The following is a 14329-nucleotide window of genomic DNA, read 5'->3' as shown; positions in this document are numbered from 1 at the left end:
GTTAATAAATGTTGCCTTAAAATTTTTTCTGAGGCCTTGCACACTACAACATACCTGCATTGTTCTGGTCTCTGCTTTCTCCCTTCTTAGATGGATAACATGTCACACTTGCTATTTCCAGTCATGTTGTCTGCCTCCTGGCCATTTCAGCCATTTAAGCCATCTGAACCACAATTCCCTCTGCCCATTATCTCAGAAGTTCTTCCCCGAAGTGACCAGCCTCCACAGTGCACTCTAGCTCCATATATTCCCACACCCCTGACCCTAATTGCTGCCATGTGTTCTCCCCCTGGAAGAGGAGTATTTTTTTTTTCTCCTCAAAGATGCCCCATTAAGCTGGTGATTAACAGGACACACAGATACCCACATCACCAAATTTCTTTCAGTAGTAAAGAAAGGAAGAGACTGTTTGAGCAATGTTTAACAAATCCACTTACCTAAAGCCCATCATAGAATAGATCCTCCTGTGCAGGAGCATAAGCAAAGTATAAGCAAAGACAAATTATCTATTATTTAAAGATAAAACACACACCTATCACTTTCATGGCCAGAAAACGGTTGCATGGAGGATTAGTGCAGTTTTGCCTCATGAGCCATCTGTGGCTGTAGGCTTTTGAACATAATAACACTTTACAGGCAGTCCTTTCTTAAATTCCCCTTCTTAAGTAGATCTTAAAAGTAAGAACTGCCTTACAGAGCATATCATCACCTTGCCATTACATCACACCATAGCATGTAAGAACCCACAGTATCTAGGATTGCACATGCAGCATGGCACTTGCTGGTATTCACCAGATGCAGCTGCCTACAAAGCAGTGTGTCAAATATGCCTGAGAAACAAAATGGGGGACGCTTTTAGTCATTACAGTAAATAATACTTTCCTACCTGACAGTAGAGAAATTTTATTCAGTGTGTCACGCAGAGCAGCTGGCACAGCCTTCACCTGGTGCAGCCTTCATCTTGTGCCAAGTCCCACAACTCGCACCTCTGAAAGGTGCCTGCTCACTTCAGGACACTGCTGTCAGCTGAAGTCACAAGCAAACAGAGCCGGCTCAGGATGGCTGCTAAACTTGCAGGGACAGGTCTCCTATGCCCACCCTCAAATGAAAAGGCCAGGACAGAGACCTTTCCTCCTCCAAGGAGGAGGAAACCACTCCATAGCCCTTGAATATAAAACCAGAAGGTGAAAAAGCTCACAGGAGTGTCCTCCCACCTTTCCTAGGAACTTGGACAGGCTTGCCAACACAACTTGAGCCTTGTCCAATGCAGAAATCACTGAGTAGGAAAATCAGCATGAGAGATCTCAGGAACCCTGGGGAAGGAGGAAACCACTCTAAAACCCTTCACCTTTAAGTCCTTTCAACTAACTTGAATTTCCTTACATTTGATTCAAAATATCTTGTCTAATTTATTGCTTGTATTTTGTAGAAGGCCAGCACAGTAAACACGGGCTTGTATTCAGCACTAGTGTACATAAAGGTGATCAGGAACTTGGAGTGGAAATTAGGTATGTCAAGACGCTCATAGGAGCTTGATGGAGCAGCATAATACTCCAGTGTCTCACTGGCCATATATTCAGGGTTTGTCATTTGAGCACTTGGAGAGAATGGGAGCAGATCACTCAAGCTGCCTTTCTGAAGTATTCCCTAAAACCCCAAGGAGTCAGGAAAGCAGGTTAGAGATGGAGGAAGGTCTTTGGGACCTTCCGCTTCTGGAATGCTGATTTGTTAAAACTCTTTGTGATTCATGCATTTGGTAACAATAACATTTCTGAAGGAAAGGTTCTTGTACTGAAAATTGGAGTGCTGTTCAAAAAAGAGGAAAGATTTGTTGGATATGAGCCTGAAAAGTTTAGTTCATGAGTAACTCCCGGTAAGGCCTGACTGTACATCCTCTTCTAACCATGGATATTCCATGCAAACATCTATGAACAGGGTCATTTGAAGAGCAACCGCTGGGGTCAAGAGCAACTTGAGATCATTTTCACTTGAAAAGATTAGAAGTAGATAACCTGACCAACTTCACAGCAGAACTGGCTTTGGAACAAAGGCAGCTGTCCAGCAAGGGCCTGAAGATGCACCTCATTCAGCTAACCCAGTTGCCCTTCATACAATAAGAAGTGACCAAAAATTTCAGTAGTAATCAGCATATCAAATTTTGTGCGTTTAACACCAAATACCAGTTCTCTGGACAGTGAGACTACAAAGGAAACATGACAAATTAAAATTTTTTTATTCACCCTATGGTCATAAAATCGTTGCCCTTATCAAATGTGTATCACTCTTGGAAGATACTGAATGCTGAGGACACATGTGAGAGAAATTCTGCATCCTAATAACTGGATATTATAAGCAAGTCACAGCATAGCTTTTTTTGGTTTTGTTTTTGGGTTTTTTAAATCATTATAGGCAAACAAAGCATAAAGCTCCTAATAAATGAAAGTTTAAAAGTTAGAAATTCAAAGAAGGCAAGGAAGAAAGAAAAAAACTATAGGTATTGACAACAATGACAGTACTACGTGAAGAATGTAGTCAGGTGCAAAGCTTACTATGAGTAAAAAACCCACAAAATAAATAGAGGTACAAAGCCATCTCCAATTTTTAACATTTCCTTAAGCATGTTTCTTCTCCTGACTCATAGGAGTAATCTGAGGATATTTTTAAGAAATAGTCCTATGGAAACACATCCCTCATGCTGCTGCTTGCCACATATTCCACATACAAAAGCAGGCTATAAGACCGCTACTTCTTTCTTTGAGAATTAATTCACATTAAAATTCCCATTTCTCTAGACTACTACTCTTACATTTGTATGATCCAGATGTTTAAACCTGATTAGATCTAACTGTGACTGTTTGTAAGAGTAACAAGCAATTGCCAAGAAGAGGCAACAAGTGCTTATAGATGTGGTGAGTATCATCAAACAACTTGGAGATCTGTAGAGTTTCATGGCATTACTAAAAGCTGGTGTTTCCAGTGATGTAGACCAACAAGAAAGTACGATATCTTTCTAGTGCTGATCTTAACTTTCCCCATTTAGAAAAATGCTGCTGTTCTGCAAATCCCTTATTTTTAGTTTCCAGTCAATCACAATCAATGGAAAGAGACCAGCTCTTCCAGAAGGGGTTCAGAAGGTAACAACATACCACAGTACTCCTACAAAACCAGCTTTTTTTCTCTGCTAATTGAAGAGACAGTTTACAAACATGCTTGTTTGAATTCTTTCCCTAAACTCATTTTCTGAACTAAACCAGTACACTGTGACCCCTGCTGACTGATGGGTTACATCAGGACAATATCTTCGGTATCCTGAGCTCCCAAAATGCAGTAATAACTATCCTTGCTGTCCACTGGACTAGGCTGAAGAACTTGACTTCAGGCACAGCAGTGGTCAGTCCTCTGATTGGCTAAGGCAGTGGGATAAAGCCAGAGCACAGGAGAATAAAAACACTATGAACATTGGGGGATGATCCCTCAGGAAAAGATATTGGGGGAAAAAATACCCACCATGTTTCCAGTTATGATGTGGGCTGGACCACAGTCTGAGCTTGGTGTCTAAAATGACCTTTACAGAGATCTGAGATATATTTTCATGTTTGGTGGAGCCAGTACTTAGGTTTGTTGGTCCACTGCCAAACAAGCATCGTCTAAGTAGTGCAACAGAGAAGACATTGTAATTAGTCTGGACATAGTGCCATCCTACAGCAGCAACACCATCCGGGGGCCCTTGCACTAGGGCCACATCAGGGCATTGCACCACACTGATTTCTCTTGAAGAGGTTGGCTGGGATGATGCACAGTGCTTGGCAAACACCAGCAGATATCACCAGGGTGAGGAAAGATTGGATGTTGACTTTTGAGTTATGCAGTTTAGGAAAGAAATGTCGTGGGATAGCTAAACATGCTAAGTAAATACTCAGGAAATCTAATTTATGTCCAACGGTTGATTGTACAGAAACCTCAACTTTGGCTCTGTTGACAATCAGCAAGCAAGGAATGGGGAAGATTACAAGCAAAATTTCTATGACTGCAAGTCAAAAAAAAAAAAAAAAAAAAAAAAAAAAAAAAAAAAAAAAAAAAAAAAAAAAAAAAAAAAAAGACAAATTGGATGGTTCCTTTTTAAGGAATGTTACTTTCCATTTTAAGTAATCAGAGGATTACAGTTCTATATAGTTATGATCCAAAACCAAGTCAAACCTCAACCAAATAAAAGGAAGACTAGACTTAAAATAGAGACACCCTAAAATACGTGTTTCTTGTCTAACTCCACTATTTTCATCTTTCTCTAGTAGTGGAACTTTTGAGGTTTAAAAATAAAACAACCTGTAACAGACTAAAAGCATAACAGGCTCCTGTTCAATGTAAAGAGTAGTCCAGCTTCACCATTTGCCCTAGTTCAAGGTTCTAGGTAGAATTTTCTGTAGTTCATTTCTGATATCTCTAAAAGAACCTGAAAGAGGTTGCATCGGCTTTTAAGGAGCTATACCTGTTGCGCCAGACCTGTGTGTATGTTGCAAACTTCTTTTACGCTTATTTTAACTACTCTCAAAATTCAACACACATTCTAAAGTAGTTTCAGTTATTCCAGAGGTAGCATTAAGACTTTAAATAGATGGTTTTACCAACTGTTGAACAGCAGCATGTCTCAGGCTCCTTTCTTACACTGGCCTCCATGAGCTGCCAAAACTGAGTACAAATACGTCCAAGGGAGAAGAATTCAGAGTGACTGGTGATGCTGTCGCATCAGTGCCAGGTGGTGTCTCGGCTACCAGGTCGTACGTGACAGGTGCAGCATTTCTCTAGTGCAGTTACCTTGATTTTGGCTCCAAGCACGCAACTCTGTGCAAAGGCACCATTTATGAATAGATGAGCTTGGGTTGGCACTACTTCAAGTCTTTCTTGTGCCAGTATTCATGGCTGGTGTGGACCGGTCCTCTGTGAACTAGAAGCACACATTGCACAGACATCTAATGAGACTGTTTTTGACATTACCAAGGGCTTCATTTTACTGTGACAAATACTTGTCTTCTGGCCAAAATAGACAAGACACAGGCACACATGAGGAATCACAACATCCCACTTTTCAGAGTAGTTCTTCAGCATCTCTTATTGTCCTAGCTGTTCACATGGCTGATCACCAACAGTCTTCATGTCTCTGAGTATAATTAAAATATATAATAAAGCAGTATTATAACAATAATATGCATATAGAATAATATAGAAGAGTTCCATTTAAAAAATCTTTTAAAATGTAGCCTTGTAAGAGGAGAAGCATGGGTGGGATTGCAGGCTGTGAGATACAGCTCTCCAGACCTGTGTTGCATGGGCAACAGGGCTCCAGAGTCTTATTTGGCAGCTGTACAATTTCCAGAACAATATAGAGAATGCTCATAATTAGCTTAACCCCTGAAGCTCTAGTGGTGTTAAATAACAAAATCTAGACTCTGTACATTTGTTTGCACATCAGGACAAAATTCCTGCAGAGCCATCTCTCCTTTCCTGTGGCTCTACAGCCCTGGTATTCTCTTGTTAAGCTTTTCACCAAACACAGATAATAAATTTTCTCCATAATTTATAACACTTGTGCTTTTGCTAAGCCTTTGCTGAGAAAATTCATTTTGCTCTTGTGCTAATGGCCTTGTAGCCAAGCAGATGGAGCTGAAATACAGCTCCAGTAGAAGAGTGATGTTAATGGATTCTCCCCATTTCAAAGAATGGGAGAAAAACATGAAAAAGGAGTGTGAGAATTTTTTTACCTCAGTTCTACTTCTAATTTGCAGTATCTGAATGACCAAATGTCTCCATTGGAATAGCAATGAACTACACATAAAGACAGACAAAGAAGCTGAGAAGCCTGTGGGTGTTTTGGCCTCTCTTAATGTCAAGTTCTGCAGATTAAGTCTCTCTTGAACATCTAACATCATTCCTGAACAGTACCACAGGAGGCACCTTTATGATCTAACTTTAAAAAGGGTTTTGTTTGAAAAGCTTGTTAGCCTTTGAGGGAGAGTCAGCTTAGCTGCAAACCTATCTATCAAAGTTTTATTTGATTGCAAATAAAAAATCCAAATTAAAAGGCCAAGCAAACGCCAGCCAAATATGAAGACTTACATACTTCGGATTCCCAGATTCTCTCTTTGTTTTCTTTGGCTCTAAAGTCCTAATTACTCATTACTATTTTTAGCACCAACCACGTGCTTCTCTGAATACTAAAGAAACAAGCAGCATCACATTCCTACAATGAAAGGAAAGTCAAACAGACAATACAGCACCCCAGCCTAGTTCTAGGAAGACTATGCACTATGGAAAGAGTGAGTCCAAGTAAATGAATAACACCCCCTGTGAAGTTTACAGGTATTGTGCCTAGGCCAGACATGCGCAGGTCCTAACTGGCACACAATAGGCCCCAGTTATCCTGATTCTTGGGCCAGTGATCAAAAGGTGTGTCAGCAACACCAGCTTACCACCCTCTGACTTCTCAGGAAAGAGCTGAGGCTTCCTTCTTTGTGGCCAAAAAGAAAACAATATCCAGGGAGATGGCTCTGGATAAAACAGCCTTTGCAAGAACCAGCTTTGGGAACAACAACAAACCAACGCCAGGTTCTAAAGCTGTGTAATACCCAGAAGTGCAGGTATCTGCAATGCTGACCAATTAAGGACTGCATGCTTGGGATGCCCAAAGAATAGGTCTTATTTTGGAAAATCAAGAAAGCTGAGTGAGTACAAACCAAGGAACACTGCATAGCACACATTGCAGGCTAAGAGGGGCAGGTGAAGGGCTGCAGTTTATGTGTCCTCACTCACAGTAAACAGCCTCTTTCACACTTGAGTAGACATATTTAGATCATCTGGCCTATAGAAAAGCTTTCTCAACGTAAATATCAGAATCTAATAGATGTATTTTCCATTTGCAGACCTGGACTTGCTCCAGAAAGAGAAGATTAAAGACTCCCCTAATAACTCAGGAAAGGAGAACAAGCAAAATATTTAGGTGATCTGTCCCTGGTGGATAAATAAGCAATGGCACTGGCCCAGTTTACTAATAGTTTGGAGGCTGCTATCCAATCCACTGTGCTTTCTCTTCCACAATGAGACTGCAGCTGCCATACCTTGTTGCTCAGTTGTGATGATAATTTTAATTATTTCAGTGCCTGAGAACTTGAAATACATTCAAGAAAGTGTAGAGCTCTATAAAAGTAACAACTGAGGAAAAATGTTATATAGACATGAGAGAATTATTATTTATTTTCTTTTCTGATTTGTGCAGCTGCAGTTTGACCAAATAAGTTAGCATCAAACACAAAATTTTACATTAAGTTGAAGCATCTAACTTACAGAAAATACCTAATCTTGGTTAAAGAGACCAGATGATGAAAAAGCCAAGAAGTCCTTAATTAACTGTTTCCAGGTAAACGATCCTCAGTCAAAAACAAGAACCCCATTCTAAACCTCTCTGTCCATCATTAATATCTTGAATATTTTTCCTCATGCAATGAAATAAATTATCTAGCACTAATCAAATTCTGGCTTAAGTATACTTCAAATTGTGTCTGCCAACCTGCCAAACTGAAAAAAAAAAGTTTAAAAAAAAAAAAGGAATTTAAGGGCAGAGCAAGTCATTTTTCCAAGATATTTTTTTTTTCAGAACTGAATGCTATGATCAAATCTATGCAAAAATCCATTTTTCATTTTCTTTATTCATTCTAGTATGCTTAGGAGATAAATTTAAATGGCTTTAAAACTGCAAATAGACATTCACAGATAAGAAATATAAATTATGCTATAATGTGGTAGAAAAAAACATTGCAAAAATTAATAAATAATTTCTGTGTCTATTTGTTCTTTTTTATGGTTTCTCTTCCATCGTTTACTTTGCACATTCCTACTGCCAGACCTTTCCGATGTCAAGTAAAATTTTTATTAAGCTTGGCCGTGTATTTACACTGAAGATACAACAGCAGTGGCTGAAAATCAGTTTGTGTACTAACGCACTTTTCCCACAGCTGGTAAAGTTTTAATTCATCTCCACTGTGTATTTACATTTGAAACTGCATCACCTATGACCATCTGACATCAGCTACATGGCCTGATGGTCAACAGGCTTAGTTCCCATTGAGCAAACAGCTGAATCATACAAATCTTGTTCACACTCGACTCTTTCACCATCCCTCAGTCGTAATGTCACCAGAGGAGCACCAAAAGACTCCATATTCCTACCAGAAACAGCAAATCAATGGTTGCCACAGGGATAATGCAGTGCCTTTGCCTAACGATGGATTGCTGAGAAACCATAGATGACAACCAAGCATCTCTTTTTTTACTGTATTTTCTTTTTTAATCTTTGTCCTTTACAGAAAGTATTTACATAAATAAATCAAAAGGATGCTCAGGAACAATGAGTGCCAGGTTATGCATAGACAAAGGGTGTGCAGGACAGTGGCAGGGCTGGAGGCTCACGGCTGGTGCAGTTCTGCACCCACGGGCACAGCCCACGGTGGGTCCCTGGCTCCCCTGCACAGCACCTGCCCAGGACCATCCACCTCCAGAAGCTGTAGTGGAGGGGACCAAAAACTCCCCACCACATGTAGTGGTGTGGCCACCCACTTTAATCCCTGTGATGGGTAAGCAGGCAAAGGATTTGTAAGGGGGAGTCCCACCCTGGTGCCAGTGCTGCAGCCCCAGGTTTGTGAAAATTTGGCTACCCCAGAAGCAGGATTTCTCAAACTTGTTTCTGTTATGTCAACTCTTACTAAACAAAAGGTCCTGGGCCCCACCCTACCTCATGCTAGGTGACATTCAGATGTAATGCAACATTTAATTTCATGAAACCTGTCTTGCCAAAGTTTGCAATGACCTCAGCCCAGGTGCATTCCCACCTTCCTCCGACACAGGTACCTGAACTCTTATGCTTAGTTATGTTACCTTCCCTTCCCTTCGCTGCCAGCTCTCTGGGTTTTTTTTGTAATTCTCCTACAGTTCTCATAAAAGATGTTCATCTTTCCAAGTCCTCTGCAACTCTCCTCCACTTTCTATTAGCATCCTACAGGTCTTTGATCTTGATTTTTTTCTCTTCACCTCCAAAAATTCCTCCTAGAAGTGCAAGCAAATTATAGCTACAATTTTCATACCACTGAAGTGTTAAGGGTAGAGAAAGCCTAACAATTTTGTTTTTAAAGTTAGACTCATTCACAAAAGAAAAATAATGTCTTGGGTTAGAGCTTCTCCAGTGTTTTGATGACTGGTTTTGTATGTGACTTACCTAAAACTTTATATACAGTACAAAAAATTAACCAAGCCAGAGCTATTATAGAACTGAATTCACTTGTGTTCAGCCTTAAAATATGCACTTCAATTTCATAGAATCATAGAATATCTCAACTTGGAAGGGATCCATAAGGATCATCAACTCTCACTCCAAAAAGCTGCAGAAAAAAAATATGACCTGAGAGTGTATTATTTAAGAAATGGTATGCTGACAAAGACAAGTAAATGAGAAGCAGCATAAGTTTTACCCATGCAGGCTTAACATGGCTGTATTTTGACCTATGAGTTCCTACTACAGGCTTTTTATGTTTTCAGATAATTCCTTGAGAAGCACATCCACAGGTTACCTACAGAGATAGCTGTCAAGTGCCATGCTTTGAGAGTTGTGAGCATGGAAATAAGAAGCTATGCCCATTGAGAGGCAACTCTTGGTCCTTCTGAAAGAGGTATCAAAGCCTCTACTGACAACTTCAGCTACCTTTTCATCAGCATGTTTGAACCCAATGTAGCCTATTTTTGAAGCTCAATAGTGTAAGTACAGTCTGCATGAGATGAGAGGAACATAAAAGGGAACAAAACTACGTAACAGCTCTTAAAAACACCAACAATAAAAAGTAGTAAAGGATTTTACACGTACAGTTGTCTGAGCTACCTTTATCTCAGCCCAGCTCTTAGACTCTGTGCTCCAGCATTGCAAAGCCTGCATCAGCCCAAAGTGGCAGGAGCAGAGGCAGGTGGAAATATCACTGGAGATAGGAATGGGGAAGCCTGGTCTCCAGTGTCTGTGGTGGCCTCATGACACTGCCCACCACCAGGAGTGCCATTTAACCTGAACTAAGCTGTGTAGAAACAATAGACTGGGAGAGGAAACAGATTTAGAGTCTGGCATAAATTGATTATCTAATAGTGAGGAGTTGCAGTCATAGTTGGTCATTGGGGTTGGCTAGATAAGGAGATTAGAAATTGATGAATTGTCTAGGATGAGCAAGGAAGGAGACAAATCTGAGGAGTACTGGTAAGGCTGGTAAAGAGAGTGAGACAGAGACAGGAAACAGGAAAGCTTTGAATGGAGTGGGAGACTGTGGTAAGAAATTATGCTTGAGAGGGAGGGAAAGATTTTACAATTCCTATCCAGACTGCGATAGGAACCAGTTAAACAAACAGAAAGGTAAAAAGATATTGGGGAGCTGATGGGAGACAGGACAAGGACACCTGTAGAGGCCCAGAAAGGAGAGGAGTGTCTGAGGAGGGGGAGAGGTTTACAGGTAGGAAGCTCAAAGAGCTTGGGTAGTGATTTTCATAGAGCTCAAGGGGGGCGTCTGGGATTGCCTGGAGGAGACTGGTAGAAGATTCCTAAAGAGAGAAGAGGAGATGACAAATCAACCAGGGTGCACAAGGGACAGGGTCTAGGTTGGGCTCAGATTGGAGAGCTGGAGAGAGAACATGACCAGCTTGGAGGAGAGGGAGGAGATGAAGGAGTGATTGAGTCTGTGCCACCAAGTACACCATGTTTTCTTCATACCCTGGGATACAATCCAGCACTTAAGAGCCTTTTCAGCCTTTCTCTGTGTCCAAAAAACAGTGCTACTTGCTATTTCAAAGCAGCACACTTGTTTTGAATGGGAGTGCCTGCAGGAATGAGAGTTAATATCATGTTATTAACCACCTCCTAGCCCAGAAGCAGTTACAGTCTGTTACAAGAAAGCTGTATCTTTTAGTACATTCTTTTCTGATCTATGAGTTCCAGTGGTGAATTTTAACCTAAGTTTAATGCTGTTTATTATACGAGCACTCATTGCAGCAAGTGAGAACACAGAACTTGAGAAATTGGAAACAAGAACTGTCAATATTATCTAATGGTTCATCTAGCCTGCTTAAGGAAGTCATATAACACATTAAGTATATTTCAGGAGTTGTTTTGCCAGGAGAGGCAATGCCAAACACCTGACTTCTGAAGACAAGCCTTTTCACATTGTTTTAATCTCAAAAAAATATTAAATTATGGAAAAGTATAAATAATCAAACCTCATTATTAATTTCATTAGTGCAGTAGCAAATACTGTTATTAGAGTAGGAAAGCACTTCTAAACCACTGGTTTTTTACAAAGATGAAGCTGAGCTCAGGGGAGGTCATTAGCTTGAGATATTAGCTTGATGAATTTGGTGGTTGTCTTTCTGGTCTGGCCTTCAGCAGCTACAAGCATCTAGCTACAGGGTAAGAACATACAGCCAGTTTGGGGGAAGAAGGACAGGGCTACAATGCTGTGACAACCTGTTCTCAGATCAGTTTACATCAGAAATGAAGACCGACCCCTTGGAATATAGCAATCAACTGCAGACCTGTATTCCAATAACTCCTATTTGTGCTTGAGAGAGTATTACACAAAACTGTTTCATTTGCAGATAAAAAAAAAACCAAAAACATTTCAATTGCATTTAGGAAGGAAAAATGGTAATTTTTAAGATCACACAATAATAATTTGAGGAGCAGGTTTTCCTGTTATTCTTGGAATATTCAACTTATATCTGTAAAGTAAATAGAAACAGTATTCACAACAAAATTATTTATTTTTGGGGATGTGAATCAAATTCTTTTTGCTATACGTATGCCTACATACACAAGTATTTTTTGTGAAATACAGCTTGATAGCTGCATATCCAGATTGCTCTCTTTCAGGAAGGACAAAACCAAACTGAACCTACAGCAACCATAAAAAGTATTTACTCACTAACCTGCACTGATATGTTTTTACCAAAACCAGATGAGGATCATGCAGTGCCCTCAAAGAAGGCTTTCATTATCACAGAATACCCTGTAAAATCCCAAGTTGTATTTCCCACCTCATCTTCATGGACTTTCCTGTCCCTGCCCTACTTACCCCAGTATTTGAAACTCCTTTCCTTGTCCAAAGCCCCTCAGGTGGTAGCTTAGGGTTTTCCCCAGAGCAATGGGGAGTCAGTCTCCTGTTCACCCCTTGTAGGAGAGGCATTTGTTGTTGGTCTACCCCAGCGTTGTCCTTTGTGCTGTGATCCAAAACCGCCTCAGAGGTCTTGCATTTCCCACGCTCACCTGACCGTGGCCCTCTCACAGGGGTGTCTGAATACACCCTTTTTTTTTGATTTCTTCCAGATCTGCAGCCTCTGAAGATGGTTGATATCACCCCAAGAATCCAAGTGATCTTCCAGACAAAACAAAATTTATATAGGAAGATTTCAGGTGAGGCTAGGAGATTGAAAACAAAAGTATCACAAGTGTAGAACACAACAGAGTTGATATTTAGCTGGATACCTTCTCAGATGCTTTTGCCTTCCTTAGATAAAAGAGTTCCCAGACATATCCCATTACCTGGAGCTGGGAACACAAGTTTTCCATCAGTAACATCTCAGCCAGGTGTGGAACAAGTTCTGAAATCTTCTAAGGCAAGTTAGAGGATGAGGGAAGGTTGGGTCCCATCTTCCCCTCCCTCCATTTTACAATTAACATTAGAATTGCAATTTTCATTTAGTAGCACCTTCTCAATACAAATGGCCTTAATACTGACAAAGCGTTTTGACAGTTATTTCTATGCCAGCTTTCAGAGTTCCCTTACTTTTGAGGTTAACATTTTAAAAAAAGGATAAAGAAGTTGATAGTTTTGCTTTGGGAGCAGGAAGAAACTCACTAGAAGTCGACCTGTCTCTGCTTTATGTCTGAGAAGTAGTGCCCATGCCTTATCATCACACTGAATTATCTGAAGACTGAACCCTGAACTCATGTAGAGGATATCGTTGGACTTCACTTCTGGGGTCTGATCTGCTCATTTCATGGCAGCAGTTCTGATACCCTAGACACTTGGCTTCATCCTACACCATTTGCTTATTTTACAGCTGTTACAGATTCAAAACATCAGTAAAAGTATCTGTGATTTTTTTCCATGTGTAACCATCTTCTTCCGGTGATGGAGTTTTTAAGGTTTTACTTATTTATTTATTAAATTATGATGATATTGTGGAAGTTTTCATTTAAAAAAAAAAAAAAAGTGATTTTCCTTCAAGGGAAACATGTGGGTTGAGGTGTCTATTTCTAGCATCAAAGTCCTTGTAAAAGTAAATAAAACAAACAGAAACTAGTAGTACACATTCCTAATTCAATTTCCTTCCTGTCACATCCCTCATTTCAGTCAAGTTACTTCAGACTGAGAACTCAGAAAAATAATTATTCTGATTTGTTCATTCTCCTCCTATTAGCAGAACACTGTTCATAAGAAACAAAGCTCCTCTACCTTGTAGGTAGGAGCTTGCCATCATCCCTCCTACACACTTGCAGCTCCTACTCTTTCTCCAGTACCAGAGCTGCTGACATCACATCAGGTGTACACCGTGAAGGACTGGCCCAGCCACAGGACCCCAGACAAAGTTTTGTGCTAGGGATGTCCATTTGACGTGTACCAAAAGGTTGCTAATATGTCCTAGGAAAGTTTAGCCACTTCTGGATGCTATTCACAATCTAGGGAACCACAGACATGACTTTGTATTTTCAGTTTGCTTTATAATTAATAGCAATTTCTTTACAGGATGCACTTGCACCCACACATAGGTGGATTGCAATCCAAAATCAGAGCTAAAAAACATTGTTAGCTTCAATCATGTATTCAACACTGGATCAACAGTACTTAGCTACTCTGGAAAATCCCCCCCCCACCACGACAAATAATTCATAAAGCTTGTGGTGTTTGGGGCTCCATATTAAAAAGTGAACACATTACTTTTATCAGGCCCCTCAGGAGCTGAAACACACAGTAAACTGTACAAAACATATGGAAGGGATGCAAGTGCTGCAGTGACCAGCATGCCAAAGATTTTGGTTTTATCTTTATAAAATGAACTGGTTTTGGACTACTTTCCCCAATACAGCTAACGTTACTCTCATGCACATGCTGTGTTTCTGCTCAGGATACTAACTTTTATTTTGTGTCTGCACTTCAGGAATGTTGCAGAGCTCAAGAACTGAAATATTAGCAGTTCTGTATTCTGAGGAAGCACCAGGAATTGAGGATACATTATGCATCTTGCTGTCTTCAGCCTC

Source organism: Empidonax traillii, unplaced genomic scaffold (assembly GCF_003031625.1).
Source record: "Empidonax traillii isolate 1590-97213 ecotype Southwest subspecies unplaced genomic scaffold, ASM303162v1 scaffold125:size1524877, whole genome shotgun sequence".
Classification (NCBI taxonomy): Eukaryota; Metazoa; Chordata; class Aves; order Passeriformes; family Tyrannidae; genus Empidonax; species Empidonax traillii.
Note: the sequence above shows the minus strand (reverse complement) of the source record.